This window comes from Lygodium microphyllum, chromosome 7, assembly GCF_053477565.2.
Source record: "Lygodium microphyllum isolate KBCC chromosome 7, Lygodium_microphyllum_v1.1.10, whole genome shotgun sequence".
Classification (NCBI taxonomy): Eukaryota; Viridiplantae; Streptophyta; class Polypodiopsida; order Schizaeales; family Lygodiaceae; genus Lygodium; species Lygodium microphyllum.
The window spans coordinates 38,093,439-38,110,293 of NC_141141.1; positions in this window are offsets into that span (position 1 = coordinate 38,093,439).

A 16,855-nucleotide genomic window follows, 5' to 3' on the forward strand; every position below is an offset into this window, starting at 1 on the left:
AGTCTGCTTATGCAGATGCCTAGAAAGCCTCATTTGAATGCAATTAGATGCCTATTGAGGTATGTGAAGTCCACTTTACATTATGGACTTTTTTATGAGGCAAGGAAGGATGTACATGTGTTTGGATACACAGATGCAGATTGGGCTGGTAGCATGTCAAATAGAAGATCTATCAGTGAATTCATGTTTTCCCTTGGTAGTGCAATAGTTACATGGAGCAGCAAAAAGAAACCTATAATTGCTCTATCAAGTACATAGGTTGAGTATAGAGGTGCTACTATGGCAGTGAAGGGGAGCTACGGAGATCTACCCCGAGACCTACGGACCGCTTAATGATCAAGTGTTTCAAGCCGATCGGCCATGGTTACCTCTCACATAGCTGAGTGCAATGCCTACCTTATGGGTGTAGTGAGCTTCAAGCCAAGCGGCCATGGTTACCTCTCACATAGCTGACATGCAATGCCTACCCTACGGGTGTAGTGAGCTTACATTGATGCTCGATCAAGTTCTCTCCTCTCTCTTGCACTCCAGTAGCTCCACAATCGTTGTGGCAAGCTCAAGCAACCTCAAGCCCTCTCCGTCAAGCTCTATCCTCCATAGCTGCATGAGAAAAGAGAAGAGAAGAGAAGAAGAGAAGATGAAGAGAGAAGATGGGGTGCTTCTTCTCTATGATCCCTCACTCTCACACACTCACTCCCTCACACTCCCTCAATCCCTCACTCAAGCACAAGCAAGAAGGTAAGGAACAAGAGAAGAAGAAGAAGAAGCTTTGGCCACACACAAGAATGAGCTTCTCATTCACTTTTCAACTTTATATACAAAACCCTAAATCCCTTTTGGGCGGTCATCCGCTTATCCCCTTTTTTACATGGCCGGCCTAGGCCCTTTTTCCCATTGTCCTTCTATCTTCCCAGCTTCCTTTCCATCGCTCGTCTACATTTACAAATTGCACAGGTGAGAGCCCGGCGCTCCTTAAATTAAATCATGATGCGCTTGTGCTCTTTTACAAAAGTATTGACTTGCGCTTTTCCTTGTGCAACTTTTTCCCTTATTTGGGACTTTTCTATGCTTCTTGTGTTTCTAGATTTTTCTTGGCGTGCCTTTGTCTTCCGTTTCACTTTGCCTTGGCCTTCGTCTTCTGCTTTAGCTTTTCCAGATTTTCCATCTTATTCATCTAACGGTTAACATTACTCCCCTCCTAGACGAGTGCCAGCCCCATGGCGTTGTGGTGGGGAGTAGTGGGGTAGTTGGGGTTGTTGCTAAGTGAAACTAGTGGGTAGATGACCACAATCAAAAGGTGATGTTGTAAATGAGAGGTGATGGAGTTTGATTAACGATGATCGGGAGAGATTCTGATGTGCTTTAGACTTCATGAAGATGCTCAGCATTTCTCGCACAGTTGTAGCTCCTGAAGCTGCTGTAGTGGTGTCCTGTCCGACTCATGGAACAATTCCTGGTCATTAGCGGATGTCGTGGATGGGCTTCTTTAGCTAGGGAGCCATTCACTGAGTCACGATCATAGCCTGCAAGAGAAAGTTGTGCACTCCCTAAGGGGCGTGTCTGTCTCACGGTGTGGTGTAAGTGCATGTGTAGTGGAACTGGGAGATGGGTCTAACCTTGGGTAAGCCCTCGATAATGTCCCACACTTGAGGACCCAGTTCGTGTGTTGTTGGAGGTGCAGTGAAAAACTTAGGGTGAGAGGTCTAGAAGTCCTGCCCTTGATGTACCCTAAGCGTGAAGTGGGGGGGGCTAGGTATAAACCCTAGGTGTAGTGAATGAAGTGATCCCTCATGCTTTTTTCTTTTCTATTTTTCTTTTTCTTCTCTTTTCGCTCTTTTTTTTCTTTTCTTTTCTTTTTCTTTTATTTTTTCTTTTCTCTTTGATGGAACCTAAAACGGGCCGACACTGGCTCATGCACTAGCCGGACCTCTATCATGCGCTCAACAACCCCATGGCCTCGCGGCCAAGAGCATGGATGACACATACATCATCTTCCTAAACATCTTGTGTTTGTATCACGTCTCGTAGTCCAACTCTAACCCAACTAACACTCCTCAGAGGGAGTCCCTAGCACATTGCCAAATAGCACGAAGTACAAACATAAGAGGTCCTCCCACGGTTGACTGCCGCTACTTCACTGCGACTCTCCTACATATTGGGGATTGGCCCCTCGATGTGTCACTAAACATATATAACACTATATCGCACATAATTCCACTCAAGGTACCAATTGATCGTATCCAGGAATGTACCATTTTCCTCACTTTCTTTCCCCTAGGACCCAATGCTTACCTACAGCTTGGAACAACCTTACTCACTCAACATTGGTCACGATCTATAAGAGGCCCAGGGAACCAAGAAATACCACATTTGATATTTGCTTTGAGAGAGAGAGTGAGCTTGAGATCCAGGGAGAGAGAGAGAGAGCTGCACGGAGATCCTTAGAGTGCCATTCGATTCAAGCAACATAGTGATTCCAGGTATGTTTGGCATTTCCTTGCAGTGTTTTGCACCTATCTGGAAGGCGCTGGATGATTCCGTGGAGTAGGCACTGAGCTTGAGTCATCGCACGCAACCTGCGGGCCGTCGTCTGTGTAGTCGGACCAGCCCGTCCGATTCCCAGAATTGGACCACCTGATTTCTGGAGTCAGACCATCCGACTGCTAGAATCGGACCACCCCGTCCAACTACCAAAATCAGACCCAATGTGAAAATCGAACCACGTGTCGTAGTCTCAAAATTGGACCAATTGCAAGGATCGGACCACTTTTCCTAGTGTGAGAATCGGACCATTAGTCCTAGCACCACAATCGGACCACTCGGCAGGAGTCGGACCACCCTGTCCGACTAGGGAAATCGAACCAAAGTAGAAATCAGATTGTCCAATTTTCACAATCAGACCAGCCCGTCCAATTCCCAGAATCGAACCACCCTATCCGAGTCTCAAAATCGGACCACTTCACCAGAACTTCAAACAGAGGGTTTTCGAACCTGCCTGACAGTCCTAGCCACCTTGTTCACATCTCTGACCCCCCTTGGAAATCCAATCTAGCCCTTAGAAGCTAGAGACCATACAGGATAAGTGAGAATTCACCCTAAACAGCTAGACACTGAGCAGACCGAATTTAGAACTTGACTTAACTTTCGGTAACCAACCAACTAACCCTGAAGCACAATAGAGAATGCAGCATGAACTTTTAGTAAGACCTTAGATCAGCCAGAACCTGCGCTTAGAGCCATATCAGGCTACGAACGTGAGGGAAAGAGTGGAGCTTGCATTGAGCATTTCCTGCATCCGCACCTCACTTTTGATTTTATCACCAAAGGTGCACTACAAGAAAAGAAAAAGCATGTTTTCACACTGAGTACTAGAAAGCACGAAGCACAACTTGTGAATAAGATTGACAACTGCTTTCAATAACAAGGAACTCATCAGGAGATATAATAACCTCAAGGAACCCACTATTAGGAGAAGGTCCCAAAACATAGTTGGGTGCTTGAGAGCCCCATCAGTAGGACCTTAAGAGGACATGAAGATCCAGAAGGCGACAACATAGGGGATCGTACACTGCGGAGCTACTCAAATTGATCGATGACCTTGTGGAGCTGGAAGTGGGAGCAATGTCAGGATCACGAGGCGAAGGAGAGGACCAACTGGACTTGGGAGAATTCCTAGCCTTAGTGCAGGAGTTAGTCAATGAGTACGACTTGTTGACTAGGATGGTACTTCAGGGTAGACCAGTAGAGGAAGTGGTAGCAAACCTAGAAGAGGAAAGAAAAGCAATTAGAAAGGCGCTAGAGAGCATAATTGCCTATAACCATGAGCAGAAGGCCGGGATATCCAACAATATGTAGATATGTACAAGGCCCAGCATGTGCTAGCCTTGGCTGGTGCAGCCAAAGTAGGGCCAAATGCAGAGAGAGAACGAGCAGTAGAGGCTGACTTATCATTAAGTGAACTCGTAGCCAAGCGGCTCATGGACAATACGTCCGCTAAGCAAAGCGCAACAGCCTTAGCCACCGCATTACTCTTAGGATTAGGGGTCATGCAAGGGGCAATCTAGAATCCCTATTGTAGCAAAGCAACTAGACAAGTATGAACCTAGCAATGACCCACAAAGCTTTGTGGAGCAATTCGAACAAGTTTGTGAAGCAAACGATCTCACGGACCTTGTACAACGCTCTCAAGCTTTTGGTCTGTGCTTAGGTGATAAGGGGAGAATTTGGTACACTAGTCTAGATGCAGCTGAGCGCATGAACTTTGCCTGTCTTAAGGAGCTCTTTATCAAGAGATTCTCTGAGGCAATGTACTTTGACAATCTCATCGTCTAGTTGATGAATGTCAGTCAGAGGGAAAAGGAAGATGTAAGGGACTATGTCACTCATGTGCGTAGCCTCTTCAAAAGGATCCCTGCAAATGAGTGACCTAATGAGAAGGCTGTGTCTACCGTATTTATAAATGGAATTCAAAGCGAGGAGCTTTACAAGACTTTGGCTAGTAACTCCACTCTACACCGAGATGTGTTAGCTAGAGTCTTTGAAGAGGCAATAAGGGTGGACAAGAAAGAGTAACTCCACTCTACAATGCTAGTGACAGGAAAGAGGGTCACTGATGCAGAGGCAGAGACCTTAGCTCCTAAGACAACAGAACTAGGGAGTGCCAAGGTAGGGGAATACCCCCACCCCAAACGGCAACTCGAGGCTATAACCAAAGTCAAAGAGTGGGTCAAGGATGCCCAAGAAAACCTTAAGGATGTAGAACCCATACTGGAAGACCAAATTGAAGATCTCTCTAGTGTGAGTACACCCGTTTCACCGTCATGACCTCAATCGGGGAATGCACCCACACCACATGAGATGCCACAGAGGCAAGACTAAGAAGAGGCATGTCAGCAAGCTAACCAAGACATATGGCCAAAGAGTGCTGACCAAGGAGGAAGGAAACCACCTAGTAACCTCCTCACCACTTTAGTAACCACGCCAGTAACCTTGAACCTAGGAGATCTACTTCAGTTGCACCTTTTCTTATGGCAAGAATTAAAGCACTGGGTGGAGGGAAAAGAGGAGCACACTGCCGCTGACTTGCAAGAGTAGGACGCAGTTATGCAGATTCCAAGCCTAATGCTACACTCAGTTCCAAGGTCACTACACGTCAATGATTTCTGGGAAGGCACTAAGATGCATGCAATCTTTCCTATCTTAGCCTTGGAGGATGTAACACGAAAAGGAATCATAGACACAGGCACCTGTGTCAGTGTCTTGAGCCACGCAGTTCTACAAGCCTAGGGAAACCCATCCGTGGAAACGGCTAGGTTCAATGTCACATTGGCCAATGGAATGAAGGTCAGACCATTCGGAGTCCTAAAGGACTGGCCAGTGAAAGTCGCAAGGGTGCAGTTTTCTGTGAACTTCATTGTCATGAAGGGAGTGGACTACGACATACTGCTAGGGCCGACCTTGGATGAGGAATGCTCGAGTTATTGTCATGAAGGGAGTGGATTACGACATACTGTTAGGGCCGACCTTGGATGAGGAATGCTCAAGTTATTGAAGATTGGGGTAACAATCTCATCTTCTTAGGGAATAGAGTAGAAGCAGTAAGGGTTGAGATGGATACCTGGAAGACTACCCCAGCCGACCTTAATGCTATCTCAACCATGCTAAAAGGTGATGCATAGGCAAGCAAACCCTATGGGTCATTGACTAAGTACATCCCTTGCCCTGAGGACGAGCGGGATTGGATGCACGTCTTGGAAACCATTGACCTACCATTCTCAGATGAGGAAGAGCTATATAGGCAAGCCGCTAAATCCCCAAGCATGCCAGTAAGGGAGTCCATCGTGCCACTCTGCATGATGGCAGGAAGCTCACTTAACCCAGGGAAACCGGTCTCATTCCATATCCCCACCAACAAGCTCGAGCTTCAAGAAATCATAGAGTACTTGACCGATAAACTCAAGGGCAACATGACTGCCAATCTAAAACCCCTAAGTGATCTTTTGGCTAAGCCTGAGTGGAAATGGACCAAAATTCACAATCTGAATCTATTATACAATTGGGCTTTAGTCACTAATGAAAAGGAGACTGGAGAGGAAAGCCTAGGGGATGATGAGCAATTAGAGGGGCAAGACTCTGATGATGAGGAGTACAAGGATTGCCGCTCTATTGGAGACGAGAGTGAAGAAGAGTTAGACATGATAGAATATGACACTAAAGGGAGAACGATCGAACAGATCAAGGCAGACTCTAGGCCTAGAAGGGAAAGGGTAGGCTGGAATGGAAGAGGAGTCATCCGGATGGAGTGCGATAGATCCTGGTTGGAGCACATAGAAGCCATGGATTACGAGCAGGCAGGAGTGGCGCAACCATTGGTAGTTCCAGTGCTTAAGACAGATACACCTATTGAATTGCAACCCCCTGGCGAAACTCCTTCCTCAAGCTAGGGAATGTGAGTTTAACTCGGAGTTAGAAGTCAGTACGGAGAGTGATCCCAAAATGCCCCAACCCTCTAAGGTCAGATGCACCAAAGGGGACTTGCTAGTCCACCTAAGGCGCAGACGGCTAAAGGAGGAGGCCAGGAAGTGAACTAAGGACTCAAAAGCAGAGAGGCAAAAGAAACCGTAGGATCTTCCCAAACGCTTCACAAAGTTTAAGAAGGGTGATAGACTAGTGATTCTGCTAGGAGCAAAGAGACAAGGACAAACCAATGAGCCAATTGAGGGACTCGCCAAGGTAAAGGAAGTCAACTTGGCAGGGGAAGGCGAGAAGCCTTGACCTGTGTTCATTGCTGATGACTTGACCAAGAATGAGGAGGCTAAACTTGTTGATCTCCTGCGAGAGTGTGTCGACGCGTTTGCCTGGTCCATGGAGGAGCTTAAAGGAGTCGATCCTAGGGTTGTGACCCATAATATCCCAATGGTTCCAGATGCAATGAGTAAGTGTTTCCCCCAAATGGGCTGATTTTAGCGTTTGTGGACTATAGTTTAGGTTGACTAATGTGTGTCCAATGGTCATGCATCAAGATATTATAGTCGGCACCTTCGTCGATCAAGGCATCAAAAGAATACGTCCGTTCTACAGTGATCATGATTCGTAGGTAGGTGGGTGCCACTGCTTCGTCATCTAGATCTGTCAGTTCGGTAATAGTGGCCACGCAGACGTTGACAAGGGCTTCAAGCATAGGTGGCTCATGCAACAGATGGGAAGGAGGATAGTACTTTTTCATGCGACTGCCATTGAAAAATCCTATTCCCTCACCTTTCAGTGTCTCCAATTCAACATTGCATGTTCTACTAATCGTATGTACTCAGAAAGGTCCTAGTCCTCAAAATTTCATTTTCTGTTTGTGACCCTTCAAAGAGTATAATAGATGAGGTCCCCTTGATCAAAGTTGCATTGTTTGACATGCTTGTCAAACCACATCTTTCTTTGTGCCTTCTCACAAATCAAAGCGTGGGTGGCTAAGAGTCGAGTCTCCATGAGAGCTCCTCCACTAAGTGGTTGGTCCAAACCTCTCTTCCCTCCCAATGCTCTTGGGTTGCTATCCTTAAGCTAGGGACAAAGAACTCTAAGGGTAGAATGGCCTCCGTTCCATAAGTCAGCCTAAAGGGCGTTTGTTCTACAGTTGTCTTATAAGCTATACGATAGGCCCATAAGCCCGCCATTATTTTGTTATCCCAATCACTTCGTGATGTGGATACCACCTTCGTAAGCCCGTTGACTAGGATTTTACTCGTGGATTCTGCTTGGTCATTTGCTTGAGGGTAGTAGGGCGAGGACCTTCTATGAATGATTAGGAAGGTCGAGAGCAGATGGGATATCACTTCATTAATGAAGTGCGTGCCCTGATTGTTGAGATATCAAGCTCCACTCGTGATATTCCAGGGTGACCATTGTGCATTTATGTCACCGACTTGATAGCTGCAGATGCGGTTGGTATACCGCCCATGAATAATAGCTAGATGACAGCTATCCTTATCTACTCTAGTTCGTGGCTCAGTTAGTATGCCACCTTAGCTAGTTGAGTTTGGTTTGAGACCCATATATAGGGTTCTTCTATTTTCTATGTACTAGAGTTCTTTTGGCTTACACAACTAAGAAGAGGAAAACTGTTTTCAGCCTCCACCTTTGTGTGTATTCCCCCATTATGTAAGTGAGAAAGCTACAAGTGAGACTCCTTCCTTCTCTCCCACAATCTTGACATGGTATCAGAGCCTAGTTCATGGTAAGGAGCTCAAGAAAGCAAACCAAGTTCACGGCGTTCTGGTAAGAGGACCAGTTTTGCTTTCATTTTTCGAGTTTGGAAGTAAGTCTCTGTAGGTAGCACAGCCGGAAAGTGGAAGAGTGCATTGTCTCACATTGAGACGCCCTTCGCGGTGTAGCAAGAGGGCAGTATATGCTGCGTGAAAGGCCTTTAGCCCTCGGTTGCCCTATTTTTTTGATTCGAAGCCATTTCGTGGCCTGTTTTGGAGGCGGAAGTTTATTGCACGCACTCAGAAAAAGGCCTTGTTTTTGCTATGCGACCACTATTCTACAGGTCAGTGAAAATTTTCTGTAGAAATTGCATCATATGCCTGTGCGCAGAGACATTGGGAGTTACAGAATCATCCTTATTGCCTGTTGATGCAAAATCGTCACTAGGAAGTGACTGTGTGGTCAAATACCACTTTTGTCAGTTTTGCAGATTTGCCCTTGTGAGGCTGAAGCTGTGTTTTTTGCAGTGACAGAATTTTTTGCAGTGTTCTGTAATGGCGTCTGATTCTCTTTCACAGATTGTCACTGAAAAGCTTGACAAGAACAACTTCCAAGCATGGAAGTTTAGAATGACCAATTTCCTTATGGAAAAAGGATATTGGAAATTCGTTGCAGGAAACGAAGAAGAACCAGTTCTTCCTGATGTTCCCAATCAACAACAATTGCAGGCATTTAAAGGATGGCATGAGAGAGCCAGAAAAGTTATGTACTAGCTATCTATCAGTATTTCAGACTCTATGATTGTGCATATTTAGGATGCAAGTACGCCAAAGGAGGCATGGGATACTTTGTCAAAAATGTATAGCACAAATACGCAAGCCAGGAAAATGCAGCTCAAGCAAGAGTTGCACAATGTGCAAAGAGAAAGTATGAGCATCAATGACTACCACATGAAGGTGAAGAAGATTCCAGATGCACTTGCTTCCATTGGGTCGCCATTGGAAGATGATGATTTAGTTTCTGTGACCTTGAATGGTCTAGGAAAGGATTATGCACAATTGGGAACATCCATTTCCGTCGGTGAAAGATTTCCTAATTTTGAGGAGTTGATTGCTCTTCTAATTTCTGAGGAGCAGAGAAATGGTGGTGCATCTTCTTTAGGAGGAACTTCAAAAGAAGATGTCTTCTACTCAAATACTAGAAAAGGTAGAGGCAGAGGTAGAGGAGGCCGATCTGGAGGCCATTGTAGAAATCAGAATATGCAGCAAACTCAAGAAAACCAGTCCTATGGAGGAGGACATGGTAACTCTAGAGGCAGGGGGAGCCAAAGAGGTCGTGGTGGATGGCAAAGAGGCCAAAATGCAAATAGCAATGTTGAATGCTACTACTGTGGTAAAATGGGTGCTAAAGACTGCTATAAAAAGCAAAATGACATCATGAATGGAAAATTGCAACAAGGAAATTATGTATCTTCTAGTAGACAGGGTGATGACAGAAATGAGCATTTGTTTATGGTGCAGCACATGACCAATTTTGTGACGAGTGTAGAAGAAAGCAATGATGTGTGGTATGTTGACTCAGGTGCATCAACCCACATGACAGGTCATGCAGAATGGATGCAAGATGTAAGGAAAATGGAAAAACTAGGATTTGTGGAGACTGGTGATGATACTGCACATCCTATTGTGCAGATTGGAAATATTCCTTTGTCTATGCAGGATGGGAAAAAGAAATACCTGTCGGATGTATTTCATGTCCCGAATATCACCAAGAACCTCGTTTCTGTTATGCACGTAACAAAACTTATCAACAAATAAGCATAACATTAAAATTTTAAGTACATGTTTAAACTAATGATAAATAGAGCTAATGAACTGATCTTTGTTCAATTAGGGATAATACAATTCGAATAGCATCAAACAACAACCATACCATGACCTAACATTATCCAAGATAGGATATTAGCCCTTTAGAAAAAGTTCACATATATTTAATTACTATTTTCTAACCCAATGCTTCATATCTAGGATACATACGTGCCATAAAGAGAACCAAATACCCAAGATATAAAGCACTTTGTGATTGCCCCAATGTTGTTCAAAAACAATAACCAAGACTAGTAAACAATCAAGGATTATCTCTTGCTTTGGTTGGAACAAGTAACTCGATATTATTTACACATGCTTTGGTTTTTGTTTTTTAAGTATCCCTATGCAAAGAATAGAATTTGGCTCATCAAAAGATTCTTAGAACCATCTAATCAATGCATAAGTGATTCTCAGGGTTTTCTCGTAGGGGAGTTCTTCACCCTAGAAGAATGCACTTCCCAAGAGACTCATGGAGGATATGAAAAAGCGAGAAATGTGGTTCATGTCCTCTATATATAGTGCATTTTCGATTAGGCTTGCAAGCTACTGAAGCAACATGGTAGGCCTGCTAGGAAACAAAAAATCCTTGTGGGTTGACTGTTAAGAGACTCATGGAGGAGATGAAAAAGTGAGAAACATGGTTTGCGTCCTCTCTATATAGTGCATTTTCAATTAGGCTTGCCAAGCTACTGAAGCAACATGGTAGGCCTGCTAGGAAACAAAAAACACCTGTGGGTTGACTGTCAAAGTAAGTTTCACATGATTAACATTATTTTTAACATTATTATAAAAAATTACAAACTTAGTAACATGTTATTATTACGAGATTTCCAAAATGTAATTAGGTCATCATGATCACTGTTTGGTGTAAGCATATCAAGATCTTTATTTTCCCTCTCTCCAAACATCCATATAAAACCTCCCCTTTAGGCAAAAAACCATGGATTCTCTACACTATAAGAGAGAGAATGAACCAATAGAAGTGCTTAAGCTTGAGAATATGAGGATTCTCATGGTGTAGAGATGGATCATGACAAAGTGCCTTATGTTGATCGCAACATTCCTTAATATCTCTAAAAAACAGTGTCCTCTTTTCTTACTGATATTAGTTTCATATTAGCCAATATCTCATGCTACATTGTCATGCCGCTATACAACTACAATGTGAACAAGTCTAGGGTGCATCATCATCCGGCTTTCTTATTAATCTAGAGAGTTAATGTCATATTAGTCACTAGTGTTAGTGTTCATAGTATGGATGGTTCAAAAATAAGAGACTTCTGGACCATTTTAGCCTATTTTTTATCTTTTGGTCATTATTTATTGTAAAGATCCTCAAACGGTGTAGTAAACTTCTACAATATGGTGACATGCAAAAAGAAAATGGCTTTATAATAAATTTTTAAAAATCTCATTAAAAAATAAGGGCTCCTGAATTCACATGGCACGCAATTACAGTTTTGAGGCAGCAAACAGCATTGCGAATAGGAAGAGGGGAGAAGAAGTGATCCGAGAGATTTTTGAACGGGCATCTTGGGGTTTTTCCCCCCTTTCAAAGCTAAGGGAACCATCAAATTTGTTGTCTAAGAAGTAGAGTAGAAGCTAGTGTTTGGTGTGAGTTTTTGGGTATAACAAGGTGCTCCATGATCTCTAATGCTTGGATATTGCTTCTAAGTAGTAGTAGACATTGTCTCGATAATCCAAGAACCATTTATCTTGGAGTTTAGCCATCAAATGATCAGCTTACGATTGTTTTGACAATTAGAAATACACAAGGCTAAAGTGTATTTGGAGTCCCATACAAGGATTTTGTTTACCTTCTTAGATTCTACAATACATAGTGCTCCTGGGAGAAGTAATTGGGCTTCTCCTACCAAGAAATCATCTAAACCTATTGACATTTGGATTGACTCTTTGTCTTGGATGTATAGTAAAGTTTACATGTAATACACATAGAGTTTGAATCATTAAGCTTTAAGGTCTTTATCTTGTGTGAAGGCTTTGGAAGACTTGGTAGAAGGTTTTATTATTGATTCATGAAGTATGGACATGGACAAGTTTCCAACTACCTCATGCTACATTGTCATGCCGCTATACAACCACAATGTGAAAAAGTCTAGAGTGCATCATCGTCTGGCTTTCTTATTAATCTAGAGAGTTAATGTCTTATTAATCTAGAAGGTTTTATGATTGATTCATGATTTCCAACTTTCTTGCGATTTATTTGAATCTCTAGCCCTTTTTTTTTCTTCTCTTCTATCTCTTATTCTCTACTTTATTCTCTCTTTGATCCCCGGTGGATATAACCTTTCGACCTAAACCCCTTCAACATTAGTGAACCTGACTTAAAAGGTCATTGGAAGGAAAGGAAAGATAGGAGAACCTTCAAGCACAGTTTCTCATGATGTTTTGCAATTGTTAGTGTATTGTGATGAATACTCTATAGGCAATAGAGCGTGAGATAAAGTTGTTTAATGGCAAGAATGTATATGCATATTCGCATACCTATGCTCAAAAGATGGAGTTCTTTGGGATGGCTCAACTTGCATGGAGCCGGTATTTTGTATGGGTCACTTCACATGAATTGAAAGCCCGAGCTACTGAATTATAAATGTAGGATGTTGATTGGGTAGCTTTCAAAAATACACTCTGGGAAGAATTTTAGTTGAAGGCACCAATTTGATTACCCGCAATACTTTCCATGAGTGGATTCTAAAACCCAATAAGGGTCTTGTGGCAACATAGCTATTAAGAGAATTTGAAAATCAGTTTAAGCAGTTAGATCTTGTAGAATAGCAAGCTATTGTGAGTCAAAAAATTGAATTGTTTCTACAAGCAGCAAATATTGAGATTCAAGAGAAGCTTGATGATTTATTAGAGGATCAAACTACAGAGACAAGGCTTTTAAAAAAGTGGAGAATGTTAAAATTGAAGTTACTGCACTGGTGAAAAAGCATAGACAGAGAGAAAGATTACATATATCTAGCTTGCCTACTGTTATGGGAAAATTTGTTGATGTATCCATCGGTAAGCCACCTGCTTCTGTGGCTAACCCTATAGCTGCACATGTTGTTCCCAACTGTTAGGGAAGATGCATTAGATGAATTGGTTAAAGGCATGTGAGATCTTTAGAAGGTTGCAAAATTGGATGAGAAAAGACAAGAGAAAAGGGGATGGGAAATAGCCTCTAAACTAGGGAATAGATGTATATGGTGTGATAGTTTGTAGCATGAAAGGAAGGATTGTGATGCTTATGAGGAGGCCTTGGTACGATAGCTCTTCTTTTGGAAAGATGGCAAGATCCATGCACAGGAAACGGGATTGTCTCTTGCTTTGAATTTTGGAAAGGGAGGTATGCAAAAGTTGTTGGAAGACTTGGTTGCCTGAAATGCTTATGCAGTTGTACATGCTACTACATTTGGTCTACAATTAGATAGAATGCTTGGCCAAGTGATGGTTGGTCTAAAGGCTACAATATGGACACATGCTTTGCATATAGGTAAAAAGAGGAAACCTATCGATAGTGAAATGTCTAATGTAGGGCAAGACATTTGTGACATGACTGGCTGGGAATCACCAATAGATGCATATTTAGTGTATACATATTTAGAAAAAGTACAAAACATGGATGCACTTGTGGAAGAGAAACAAAAGAGAGATGAGGATAATGCACGAACATCTAAGAGAGTGACAAGAAGAAGTGTGGATCAGCCTAAAGTTGCAAATCAGCCACCTCCCGAGCATGTTATAGAAGAGTTTGGGCAAGAGCAAAAACAAGATAGCAAACAAGAGGGAAAAAAGAAGAGCAAGCAATTAGGATATAAGCTACAGTCTGATATTGAGACAGCCGCAAATCTCAAGAAGGTTCTTAAAGAATGGATTTTAAATAGTCAAGTAGAATTCACCTTTAGAGGGATGCTTAGCATCTCCAAGCAAGAATTTCATGATGAAATCATTGACATAATTAAGAGAAAGTGTCAATTTCGTAAAGATATCACTAATACATTGCTGCAATTTGAAGAGGAAGCTAGTTTGTTGGGCATTCAATTGAATATGAGCATGATGTAAGTGCCAATTTGTCAATGGAGGATGTTGTTAATCAATACATAGCATGTGGAAAAGAGAAGAAAGTGGCTAAAAATGCATTGTCTTATAGCAATATGCATGGTGAAGTAAGGAAAATGCAACAATATGAGGAAGAGACTCTAGGATTTATTCCTCAGAGTCATTACATGAGAAATCACTAGGTAAGGGCTACCATTGAAATAGTTGTGAAAAATAGGGGAGTGTGAAACTCCTTGTATCGCTTTACAGGTTTGAGATTTATGTCACTAAGCATAGAGGATTATATGAGAATGGAGCATGACCTATGGGGACACTAATCATGGTTGGCATATGAGGGCTATAAATAATTCTTTGAGGAAGCTCTATGCTATGTGTCTTAATGTAAAAGTGATGATTGGTGATGTACAAGAAGAACAACACTTCTTTATGCAAGATAGTTCCTCATATGTAGTGATTTTGGGACAACCTTATATAACATGAGTGTGTATGAAAACAAAGGTGCTTATTGATGGTTTTGCTTATGCAAGAGTCAAAAGCAAGGATAGGAGAAAAGCAGTCCAATTTCTTACCATTTTTATGTTAATCATCCTAGGAATCGGGATATGCTTCAAGAGTCTCCTTTGCCTCCAAATGCAAGGGAATTCAAAGAACTAGATTTTCACTAAGCCTGTTGTAATGCAGGGCTACAGTAGTGTTGTTTAGAGGATGTACTCACCTCCTAGTGGAATGAAGCATTGTATTTACTATTGGTTATTCTCAGTTTATAGCAAACAATTCATGTTGGTTTAAGTCTAAGAAAGCTATGTGCAAGGCTGAACACATATCTATGAAGTGAGTTGCTAAGAAACTGAGAGCATTAGGGTTGTTAGCTGAAAATGAAGGCATTTCAGGCCTCTTTTATGGGCTGAATATTACTAATACTATGGTTGAAATTTCAACAAATGCTACTTATGCATTAAATGAGTTGGATGGGACAACCATAAGAATTTTGCTAGCAAGAAAAAGAATGGAATTATTCAAGAGCCATGAATCTATTGCCTATGAGTTGCCAGAACTGAATGAAAATAGTGGCCATGATACAAGGGTTGGCAAGAAGATATGGAAGATAAAAAAGCAAAAGATATGATTGTAGAGGATGAGGACTCTGAATCTAGTGAAATGGAGACTATGGCACATACCAAAGGATGTGTAGGTTTAGAGGGGATAGATGTTATGCTACTACATGGGCACAGTGTGAAAAACCCTGAAGTGCATCATCATTTTTCTTTCTTATTAATCTAGAGATTCAATGTCATATTAGTCATTAGTGTTAGTGCCCATAGTATAGATGGTTCAAAATTGCAGGATTTTTGGACCATTTTAGCTTATTTTTAATATTTTGGCCATTATTTCTTGTAAATATTCTCAAAAGATGAAATAAACTTTTAGAATAGGGATACATGGAGAAAGCAAGTGCCCTTTCAGCCAATTTTGGAAAAATCTCATAAAAAAAGAAGGGCTCCCAAATTCACACTGTGTACGAATCACAGTTTTCAGGCACAACAAATAGCACTTCGGATGGAAAGAGGGAAGAAGGAGCGATTTGGGAGAATTTTGAGGTGTCCTAAGGTTTTACCCCCCTTTCGGAACCAAAGGAACCATCAAATTTTCCATCTCAGAGTAGCAGAGTAGAAGCTAGTGTTTGGTGTGAGTTTTTGGGTATAACAAGGTGCTCGAAGAGATCTAATGCTTGGAGATTGCTTTCGAGTAGTAGTAGACATTGTCTACATAATCCAAGAACCATTTGTCTTGGAGTTTAGACATCAAAAAATTAGCTTATGACTATTGTAATAACCAAGAATACACAAGGCTGAAGTGTATTTGGAGACCCATACAAGGATTTTGTTTACCTTCTCAAGTTCTATCAATACATTGTGCTCCCAGGAGAAGTACTTGGGCTTCTCCCACAAAGAAATCACCTGGACATATTGATATTTGGATTGTTTGGACTCTTTGTCTTAGATGTACAATAGAGTTTACATGTAATTCATGCAGAGTCTAAAACATTAAGCTTTGTCTTTATCTTGTGTGAAGGCTTTGGAAGACTTCGTAGAAGGTTCTATGATTGATTCATGATGTATGGACATGTATTGCAACATTCTTGGGATTCATTTGAATCTCCTACCTATTTTTCTCTTTTATCTCCTATTATTTACTTCCTTCTCTCTCTAATCCCTGATGGATACAACCTTTCGACTAAAAACCCTCTGACAACATCACTTTTAAAGTATATTTATACCTTCTCTTTCTCTTGGCCACTTACTCTGGCCCTTATTTTTGTCTACAAACCCTAGGAGATGACATAAGGATACTGAAATGCCTCCAAAGTGATTTAAAAACATTCATGAGTGCTCTTTGTATCTCTATTTTCCCTAAGCAACAATAAACCTATGTTTGGAGGCCATTCATATACATTTGTGAAATTCATGTCTCGAAGACTATTTTCAATGGTACCAAAGAGATGTAGAGAGAATACTTATGCTCTTGCCATTAACAAGCCTATCATTGAAGCTGAGATATATCTTGAAGTTAAAGTCTAATATCAGGAGGCCATGGAAATTGTGCAACTCAAAATAGCTTTACAATTTGTACTGATTGAGATTTGACTTGAATATAATTTAAGGAACTCTGAAACCAACATTAGTTGAATACTTTTTTAAAGGAATATAACATGGGATAAAAGCCAAGGT